Here is a 10,994-nt window from a genome sequence, read left to right on the forward strand (position 1 = left end):
ATTTGGGATCAGCGACGTACTTGGAGAAGGGGTGAGTCATGCCGTTCACCGTACTGTTTGAAATCAACATGTCTTAACTTAAAAACCACTACGCGTAGATTCTGGGAATACATGTGTACTACTCGTAGTTTCTACATCAAATAGTTGCTGCCCTTTCCTAATTTCACAGCTGCTGATCTACCCCCTGAGTGCGTAAATATGCCATATCACTGTTGAGACCATTAATCAGAACGCAGGGGGACCCATGAAATGAAGCATACATTTTGGGTTATCACTCTCGTGACACCTGTCCTTCGATATAAAAACCATATCTCCTACTACAGTGCTCTTGTTAAAACTTCTATCTCCTGATGAACATCATTAAATCCTCCTACTACAATGTTAAACACATTCTACATTGTGACATCATTAAAATCACTTCAATACTATAGCACTATGTTAATACACTCTACAATCTAGTTGACATCATCTCAAATACTCATACACAATGTAAAACATTCTACATTGTGACATATTCTAAACATTGATATCATGAAACAACTCCATTCTATGTACATTTTCTGATTGATAGTCCAGTAAAGATCTTTACACACAAAGTCTCCTTCTCAGGGTAGTGAGTAGACTGAATCATAGGGATCATTTTAGCCACTTTTTAGATCATAATGAATATAAATAGGCCTATTTGCAAGCCCCTACATTTTTTAGATAGTAGTTCTACCTCCATAGAAACAGCATTAGGATATCTTAATGCATCTAGGAAATATAGACCTGTAAACACAGATACAATAGATGGAATGTCAACTATGAATATGTATGATGAATGTAAGCTTTACTTTTTGGTAGCTGATTAATAGACTTTCCAAGTAATATGTGCTCTCATTCAGTGCTGTATGGTCCTGCTCTGACAAAAATACATAGTTATGTTTTTTTTTAATAATGTTTGGGCTATTGTAATCTAAACAAGTGGGCTCAGATGGGAATTAGATTTTTGGGTGTGAGGTTGCTTGAATGATTTTGTATCTTTAGCTCCCCTAGTCTTGTAATTAAGTCAAGCACCAAAGATTATCTTTGGGGCCTCCATGGATTTAGCCTCAAATCCAATATGGCTGCCATATTCCATTTGCATATAAATTGCCCCTTGTTAGATTTATCAGATTATCTTTGGTCCCAGCTATAAGGTTGCTTCTGTGTGTGTTCTCTTGTGCACTGTCAGAGAGGCTAGAAGTAGAAAAACTCTCCCACATTGAATCACAGCTTATGGTTTCTCCTGTGTGTATTCTCTGGTGCACTGTCAGAGAGCTAGAAGTAGAAAAACTCTTCCCACATTGATCACAGCTATAAGGTTTTCTCTCCTGTGTGTGTTCTCTGGTGCACAGTCAGATCGAGAGATTGACAAAAACTCTTCCCACATTGATCACAGCTATAAGGTTTCTCTCCTGTGTGTGTTCTCTGGTGTAAAGTCAGAGAGACAGATGCAGTAAAACTCTTTCCCACATTGATCACAGCTATACGGTTTTCTTCCTGTGTGTGTTCTCTGGTGTGAAGTCAGATTGCTTGATGTCATAAAAACTCTTCCCACATTGAACACAGCTATAAGGTTTTCTCTCCTGTGTGTGTTTCTGGTGTGAAGTCAGATTGCCTGATGTCATAAAAACTATTCCCACCATTGAGCACAGCTATAAGGTTTCTCTCTCTGTGTGTTGTTCTCTGGTGCACTGTCAGAGAGCCAGAAGTAGTAAACTTTCCCATTGATCACAATATGAGATTTCTCTCCTGTGTGTGTTCTCTGGTGTGAAGTCAGATTGCTTGATGTAGTAAAACTATTCCCACATTGAGCACAAGCTATAAGGTTTCTCTCCTGTGTGTGTTCTCTGGTGCACTGTCAGAGAGCCAGAAGTAGTAAAACTCTTCCACATTGATCACAGCTATAAGGTTTCTCTCCTGTGTGTGTTCTCTGGGCACTGTCAGAGAGCCAGAAGTATAAAACTCTTCCCATTGATCACAGCTATAAGGTTTTCTCTTCTGTGTGTGTTCTCTGGTGCACTGTCAGATCACTAGATGCAGCAAAACTCTTCCACATTGACCACAACTATAAGGTTTCTCTTCTCTGTGTGGGTTCTCTGATGAAGTTTAATGGCTGATGTGGAGGTGAATCTCTTCCCACAGTCAGAGCAGAAGTGAGATTTCTTCCCTGTGGATCTCTGCTGGTGTTTCTTGACGTGTTCTGATCTGGAGAGACTCTTCTCTGCCTCGTCAGCATCATGAGGTGTTGAGGCGCCCCAGAGGATCCACGATAGTCCCGTATCTCTCCTGTGTGAACAACAAAGTCAAAATGGTTCAAGGCCCACAACAGTGAAATCAGCAATTGTACAAACGAGTGATCTGCAACAGCGTAGCCATGAGTTGTACAACAATTGATCTGTAAGAATGTTAAATATTTACATTGTCTTAAAATGAGCAGAATGTCATATTTTAGTAGTAACATCGATGATTGTAGCCTAGAAATAAGTTATTCATGTTGTTGAAACTCTAAGCTCTAACTCTAAATTCCAATCTGACCCTCAACCATCAGCAGGTCACCTAATAATCCCAGTTTACAATTGGCTCATTCATCCCCTCCTCTCCCCTGTAAACTATTCCCCAGGTCGTTGCTGCAAAGATGAGAATGTGTTTTCTCAGTCAACTTACTGGTAAAATAACGGTAAAATAAAAATAATATAAATAAATAAGCAGGGTGCCAGACGACTTTGGTCTCCATATAAGCCCCTTTCTGTGTTAATAAAATTGCGGCACCGAGGGCGATGCACATGCAATTTGGTTGTAGTAAACTCCCTGCTAATGAGGAACCGACAGTTATTGGATGTACATATATCTGATTAGTAGCAAAAAGTGGGGAGCAAAGATTTTAGTTTTTCACACAGTGTATCTGAATGTGAATGGGGAAAACCTAGGGGAGTGCATTTCACACTATTTTGGATATATATTGTAAGGCTCGTTTGAATGTCCGTTGTAATATAATGTTTGCTACAGTATTAAGAAATATGTTTAATTTTTGAAGAATCGCGTTAATGAGTATTCTATTTTGGGTGTGTGTCAATAAGTTAGTATTTTTTAAATGTATTTTTAATTACATTTTCCCCACCTTTATATAACCAGGTGGCCAGTGAGAACAAGTTCTCATTCACAACTCGCGACCTGGCCAAGAAAAATCAAAGCAGTGCGACAAAAAAACACACACGAGTTACACGTGGGATAAACAAAAAGTACAGTCAATAACACAATGAGAAAAATCTAATATACGTGTGATGGAGTAAGAGAGGAGGATAAGTGGCAATAAACAGCCGCATGCTATGGGTGCGGTGTTTGCTATAGGACCAGTGAGACTGAGTTAAGCTGGTGCTGTTGGAGTCTTATAGAGTCAGTTTTTTAAGCCCACAGACATATAGAGTACCATGGCACGCCAGTGGGGTTAGCGATGAACTCAACGTTATGTCGAGGCACCACGCAACGAGAGCAACCATGAGTGCACGTGGTGGGTGTATAGTGGGCTTTTGGGTACAAAAAGGGGATGGCACTGGATCGACTGCATCAGTTTGCTGAGCTAAGAGTGTAGGATGGCTATTTTGTCATGACATCAGCGAAGTCAAGTATTCTGGATAGTAGATATCAGTGTTTTTACGAGAGTTTGGCGCTATGTTGGTCATCCGAGAGTGTAGGAGGCAACACTCTTTGTGATGGACGGCAACTAGGAAGTGCAGATTATGATTTTACATTTGGGATTATTGGAGAGAAGCTGTTAATGTGTGAGACCTGAGAACAGGTAGATGTTTACAGTCTAACAGACACCATTAGTTAGTTCGGCTTAGTGGTCACATATCTAAGTCAGAACCGTTCAGAGTAGTGAAAGCTGTCGGGCCGGATGCGGGCCTAGACGAGTTCGGATTGAAAAGAGCATGCATTTCGTTTTACTAGCGTTTTACGAGCAGTTGGAGGCCATGGAAGGAGAGTTGTATGAACTTTGAAGCTCATTGGAGGTTTGTTTTAACACAGTGTCCAAAGAAGGGGCAGAATGTATGGTGTCGGTCGCGTAGAGTGGTGGATAGAGAATGCCGCAGCCAAGAGGCGACCATCAATTGATAATATACAGAGGAAAAGAGTCGGCCCCAGAGAATTGAACCTGTGGTACCGGCCCATAGAGACTGCCAGAGTCTGGACAACAGGCCCTCCGATTTGACAACCTGGAACCTCTTCTGAAGTCGTTGGTGAAGCAGGGCGAGGCCGTCATTTTGCGAAACAAGGGTTGTTGGTCTCGCCGATAAGAATGTGGGTGATTGACAGAGTCGAAGGCTTGCTTAACCTTTATGCACTAGACACCTCATAGTGGCTACAGGTAGGAATCAGCAATGAATCCCAATAATGAGACTCCTTGGGATGGGGTGTCAGCTCCATTTTAAAAACTATATTACATGTGGTGGAGCAAAAGGTACTTGTGAATCTGGCTATTCCACGAGTTTTGCTCCAGGTATTTCCTATTACGAGAGCAAGACCACATGTAGAGATTGTAGATTTATATACAGATAGTAGGTACAGACTCTCAACTGGTGATGGACGGGAAATCTAAGAAGCCGAGAAAGAATCCAGAAAATCGCGTGGGTAACCGTTGTTAAGTAATTAATCTTGCATTCTTATTGGGCATGACAGTAAGATTTGATACAACCGTACATACAGTAAGAATTCTGGCTCTCACCGGCCCTGTTAGGGTTTTTTCTTTAAGAAGCCCCTCGCTGTTGCTCCACTCATTACCTGTATTAACTGGCACCTTTGTTTGAACTGTTACTGTACAAAAGAGACCTGATCCACACAGAACTCATAAACAGGGATGGGCAACCTCCCTCCACCAAGGGCCAGGACCAGGGAGAGGCTGTGTAAGGACATCAGGTAAAGTTGTTGACCTGCACAAAGGCTGGGATGGCTACAGGAAAATAGGGCAAGCAGCTTGGGTGAGAAGGCAACCACTGGTTGGGGCACTTTTCGAAAAATGGACGAAGTTCAAGGATGACGGTGTCAGCTTCTACCACCTCCTGTTTGGATTCCATGCAAGAGTCTCACTCGTGGGGCATCAATGATCAGGAAGGGCTGAGTGATCAGGGCGCCAGAATACATGAGCAGAAGGCGGTCATGTACCTGAAGAAGATCTGGTGACTCTTTGATAAGGGATCTCAAAAGAAAACCATTAGTAACACAATCACTACCAGCACTTCTTTGGAATTAAATCCTGTGGGCTGGCGGCACTCGCCAGGTCACGCTCTGCTGTGCATAGAGCCTGCGCACATGTCCAGGCCTGGTCTGGAAGTTCGGAGCATGTAACATCTGGTATAGAGGGGAATAAGGAGGGTCATGGGGGTCTGATGAGACACAAAGAGCAGGGTTTTTTTGGATCTTATTATTCTACTGCCGTGTTTAGGCATGGAAGAAGATGGATGTGTCAGCGCCAAGGGAAGAATTCACAACCCTCGGTGAAGCCAATGGAGAGACGGAAACATCATTCTTTTGGGAATGCTTTTTTCTGCAAGGGAACAGGAGGGAGCTGGCATGATCCGTATTGAGGGGAGGATGGGATAGGACATTATGATAGTCTGAGTAATGGAAGATCTTGGCAACCAAGCCCTCCTCTACACTCATAATTAATGGAGCATGATGAAGATGGGCTCGTTGGGCATGTGGTCTTCACAGTATGACAACGTTGGAGCCCGAAAACACATCTCAAGAGACAGGGGTCAAACACTAAAGGGTAGTGGGATCGTAAGAAGCATGCTCAAGGTCCATGGGAGATGGGCTTCAGCACAGTCTTCCAGAACTTGGACCCAATATGATAATTTAGAGGAGGAGCATGAAAAGTTCGTATGCCAGCGATCAGGTCTGGGAAAACCTCGAAGTGAATCTGGAGAAGGTCTGTCATGGAGGAGGAAGTGAGGCACCAAATCCTGCTGGGTCAGTTGTTCAAACTGGGACAAGCACTACAGAAACGGGTATGATCTCTGTAATTGCAACAAACAAAGGTATTCTGTAACAAATAATTAAGTTTCTGCTTTCTGATGCTTCGAATACTTATGTCATGGCAATAAAATGCACATTATTACATTACTTATAAAAAAGCCCATCATACAATGTGTAGAATTTTCTAGGATTATTTATGTAAGTAGGAACCTGCTAAATCATCAGTGTAATCAATTATTTCTCTCTCTCACTGTAATAAATGTATTCTTCTCAGACAAAATATGCGTCAGATTAAAACTTCCTAGACTTATCTGTGACATGCATTGGGTCTTGTCACCAAGCCCTTGTAAACCTAACAGTGCAGTTCAACGAAAGAAGAAAAACTGTTTACCAAGGTGTGACTAGAAATCATAAAAAGTATAATACAAAGTAACAATGAGAATAAAAATAACGAGGCATATACAGTGGGGAACCCGGTACTGGAAGTCAGTGGTGGAGGCTCTATACAGGGGGCAAATCGTACTGAGTCAGTGTGGAGCAATATACAGGGGGCACAGGTATTGGAGTCTGTGGTGGAGCTATATACCGGGAGCACCGGTATCAATCAGTGTGGAGGGTTATTAGCCAGAGGTGGGTCTCACCGGTACCTGATGTTGTTTTATCCTCTGAGTTGATACAGCATTCCAGATTTGGTCAGTGTGGGGCTATATACAGGGGGCACGTTAAGTCAGGTTGTGGAGGGTATATACCAGAGGGGGCACCGGTACTCGGAGTCAGTGTGCGGGGGTACAGGCTAGTTTGAGGGTAATCTGTTACATGGTGGGGCGTAGTGCTCATGCTGGTAACAAACACCAACGAGTAAGCAGCAGTGTCACAAAAGCGGGGGGTGGGGTCAACCGTAATTGTCTGGTGGGATTTCATGATATGTTTCGCAGTTCTTATCGGCTTGGGGTTAGAAGCTGTTTGAGTGAATCTTTTGGTCCTAGACTTGGCTGACCCACCAAGTACCGCTTGCCGGCGAGTAGCCAGAGAAACCTAGTTTGATAATGAGGTGCGGAGTCTCCCGAAATTTGTCGGGCTTTCCTCTAACACCGCCTATTAATATATCCTGGATGCAAGGAAGCTTGCCACAAGTCAATGATGTGACTGGGCCTTCGCAACTACTGAACCTACACTGCAACGATTCCGCAGCAGGTTGCCATCCAGGGGATGCCGGTCAAGCATGCTCCGATGGTTGCAAGCTGGTATTACCTTTGAAGGATCTGGGAGACCCATGCAATCTTTTCAGTCCCTGAGGGTGGAAAAGGTTTCGTTGCTCCCTCTTCCATGACTGTTCTGTGTATATATGACCCACTGGACGTGTTGAAAGATGAACTGAGCAGCCACACTCCTAGCCAGTTGATGGTGTAATGCCACTTAAAGTATGGTTTCCAACCCGCCAATAAAAGTCAAAGAAGGAAAACGAATGCCTGCCAAGACAGGAGAATAGCGAGAAACCGGAATTTGGTTTCCTTTGCGGGCATCGCGCTGGACCTTTGTGTTAAAATCTGATTATTTTGATAGTGATATGGAAAGTATTATGTAAATTATTTGATGTGAATATGTTAAGTATGTGTGAACTATTACATGTTGAAAATTGTATATGAAAGTACAGCGATTTATGTTTACTAGAAAGATCTACTAATTGAGAATCGATTCACATTTTAGACTTGGAGATATTTGTGACTACTTTTAGCTGGCGCAGAGCATCACCTTTGAAAATAAAATACGTCCTTGGCCTTGAGGAGTAACAGGGGGGCAGCAATCAAGCAGTAGAACAATAAACAAACGTGACGTCCTGACGCGTTTCGGTAAAAGCTGAATGGATGGGTGCTGTTGTCTCCTGACCGCTCTGTCGTCAGCCTCCAGTATTTATGGCTGCAGTATTTGTGTCGGGGGGCTAAGGGTCATTTGTTACTTGGAGTCTTCTCCTGTCTTAATCCAGTGTCTGTGTGAATTTAAGTAGCTCTTCTAATTCTCAGTCGTTCACATTGCTTTTCTTCTGAAACACTGAGCCCTAGGAATATCGTCAGGATACCATAAGGCCATGATCGGATCACCTTGCTGTCCACAGTCCGTGGCCTTGCTGCTATTCCGATTGTCAAACTGGTTCTGGCTGTGGTTTACAGAACCCCCTAACCTGTCCAGACCTGCGTTTTCACTCTTAATGATCGGTTATGAAAAGCCAACTGAAGATTTATTCTTATTATTATTATCGACCATGGCTTGCATTTATGACATTTTTGAAAAGCCTTGGCTACTCTCTAATTTTTTCTCCTCTCTCTTTCTTTCTCTCGAGGACCTGGAGCCCTAGGACCATGACGTCGGACTACCGGCTCCGTGGTGACTCCGTTGCTGTCCAGTCCGCCTGGTGTGCTGCTATTCCAGTTTGTCAACTGTTCTGCCTGATGACGGTTATTGAACCTACCCTGTCCAACAGACTCGCGTATGTTTTTAACTCATTAATATGATCGGCTATAAAAAGCCAATGAGGATTTATCCTGATTATTATTTGACCATGCTTTGTCATTTATGGAAATGTTTGAAAATCTTGGCTCTTGCTAATCTTTTCTCTGCTCCTGCTTTTTCTCATCGAGGACCTGGGCCCTAGGAATGCGTCGGGACTGCGCCCGTGGTGATCCTTGCTGTCCCCAGTCCGCCTGGCTAGCGTTGCTATTCCAGTTTCAGCTGTTCTGCCTGCGGTTATGGAACCGCACCTGTCCCAGACCTGTGTGTTTTTCAACTCTTGATGATCGGCTATATGAAAAGCCAAACTGAAAATTTTCATGATATTATTTGACCATGTTTGTCACTTATGACACATTTTTGAAAATCTTGCACTAGGTTCTGTATAATTCCACCCGCGACAGACCAGAAGAGCAGCGCGCCACCCCTCATATGCTGGGTACCTCTCTAGGTGTCGTTCCTAGGTTTTGGGCCCTTCTAGGGGAGTTTTTCCTACCACGTGCTTCTACACTGCTTTACTAGCTGTTTTGGGGGTTTTACGGCTGGGTGTCTGTACAGCACTTCGAATGATTAAGCGTTGAGTGTACGAAGGGCCTAGTTAAAAAAAGATCCTCATTGGATGATTGATTGCTGGAGAATGAACGATCCCATGATATCAACACCTTCTAGTTAACCCATGTTTGTGAGGATATATGCCAGTGTTTTGTATATTACTGACAAACATTGCGAGTAAAAAAAGCTCATTATTTTCGGGTTTAGAGATCTGTCAATTTTTTTTTGGGTAGGGTACACCAGTTGAACTAACCTCATGCGGCATTATAAGTGAATTTCTTCAAGGAAACAATTGGTACATATCATTAACGTATACGTCCCAAAATGGATGTAACAACTGCTGATTGCCCCTTTAAGACTACATATTGGGCTAATCTAATAGGAGATATTGAGGACTACAGTATTTCAGGCATTGTCATTGGATGCATTTGATCAATTGTTAACGTTTTGTTGATGGTCCACTCTTGATGTTCTACACGTTACAGTGTAACTTCAGCCATTCCTACAGAACAACATTAAAGTGTAGAACCCCTTTACTGCATATTGGTTCAACGACTGCAGAGACGGTACTTACTGGGGTTAAACGGATCTCCAACCTCCTCTTCTTTCACACCAAAAACTGCTTCCTCCTCGTGTTTTACTATAACATCTTCCTCTTCTTTCACTGTAACGTCTTTCTCTTCTTCTTTCACTGTAACAGCCTCACCCTCTACTTCTTGTTTTACTGTGACCTCCTCTTCCACGACAATGTTCAGCCACAGACCTTCTTTCTCCGTCCAGCAGACCGCCTCTTCTTTAACAAGAGTGGAATAGCTTACTGACCTCATGGTCGGGGATGTTAGCTAGCTAGCTATCATTAGCGATTAGGCTAGTGCTAACTTAACCAGCCAGCTACTATAGCTGACTAATACAAACTAACGTAATATTAAATAGGTTAACAAGTAGATACGACCTAAGTGTGTCTAAAACACAGTAGGTAATATACACCGAAAGCGTATAAATAGCTTGAATCTTTCGGATATGTTGACTAGCAAGCTACCGAGGTGGTTGACGAGCTGTTTATGAAGAACCGTCCACTAGATTATACGTCACGCTGGCAGCATCGCCTGAAAGACGCACATCGCCGTCTGCTGACTGGAGGGGAAACGCAGTTAAGGATCATATTTTATTTTCAAACAATTTTAAATGGATTTAATGAAATAAAACTATTATATTGAGACATAGAAAGGCAGGAATGTGTTGATTGATTAGTGCGAATAAAAAATGTTTACCACAGCATATTTAAGGCAGTTTCATTAAGTTATACTACATCTAAATTAGCAGCTAGCTACTGTAGGTCTATACTGCTCCTACATGGTGTAACAATACATCATGTAGATGTATATAATGAACAGACTAGGTCTATACTGCTCCAACATCATTGCAACAATACATCATGTAGATGTATATAATGAACATACTGGGTCTATACTGCTCCAACATGGTGTAACAATACATCATGTAGATGTATATAATGAACAGACTAGGTCGGTCATATATACTGGCTACCACACGGTGGTAACAATACAATATATAGATGGTATATATAGGCAAACTGACATAGTCTAACCTGCTCCTACATTCGGTGTAACACATAACATCATGTAGATGTATATAATTGAACAGACTAGGTGTATACTGTCTCTACATGGTGTAACAATACATCATCTAGATGTATATATAATGAAACAGACCTAGTCTATACTGCTACATGTGTGATACAATACATCATGTAGATGTATATAATGAACAGACTAGGTCTTATACTGCTCCTACATGGTGTAACAACATACATGTAGATGTATATAGAACAGACTAGGTCTATACGCTCCTACATGGTGTAACAATAACATCATGTAGATGTATATATGAAGCGACTAGGTCTATACTGCTCCTACATG

This window comes from Salvelinus sp. IW2-2015, unplaced genomic scaffold (assembly GCF_002910315.2).
Source record: "Salvelinus sp. IW2-2015 unplaced genomic scaffold, ASM291031v2 Un_scaffold5704, whole genome shotgun sequence".
Lineage (NCBI taxonomy): Eukaryota > Metazoa > Chordata > Actinopteri > Salmoniformes > Salmonidae > Salvelinus > Salvelinus sp. IW2-2015.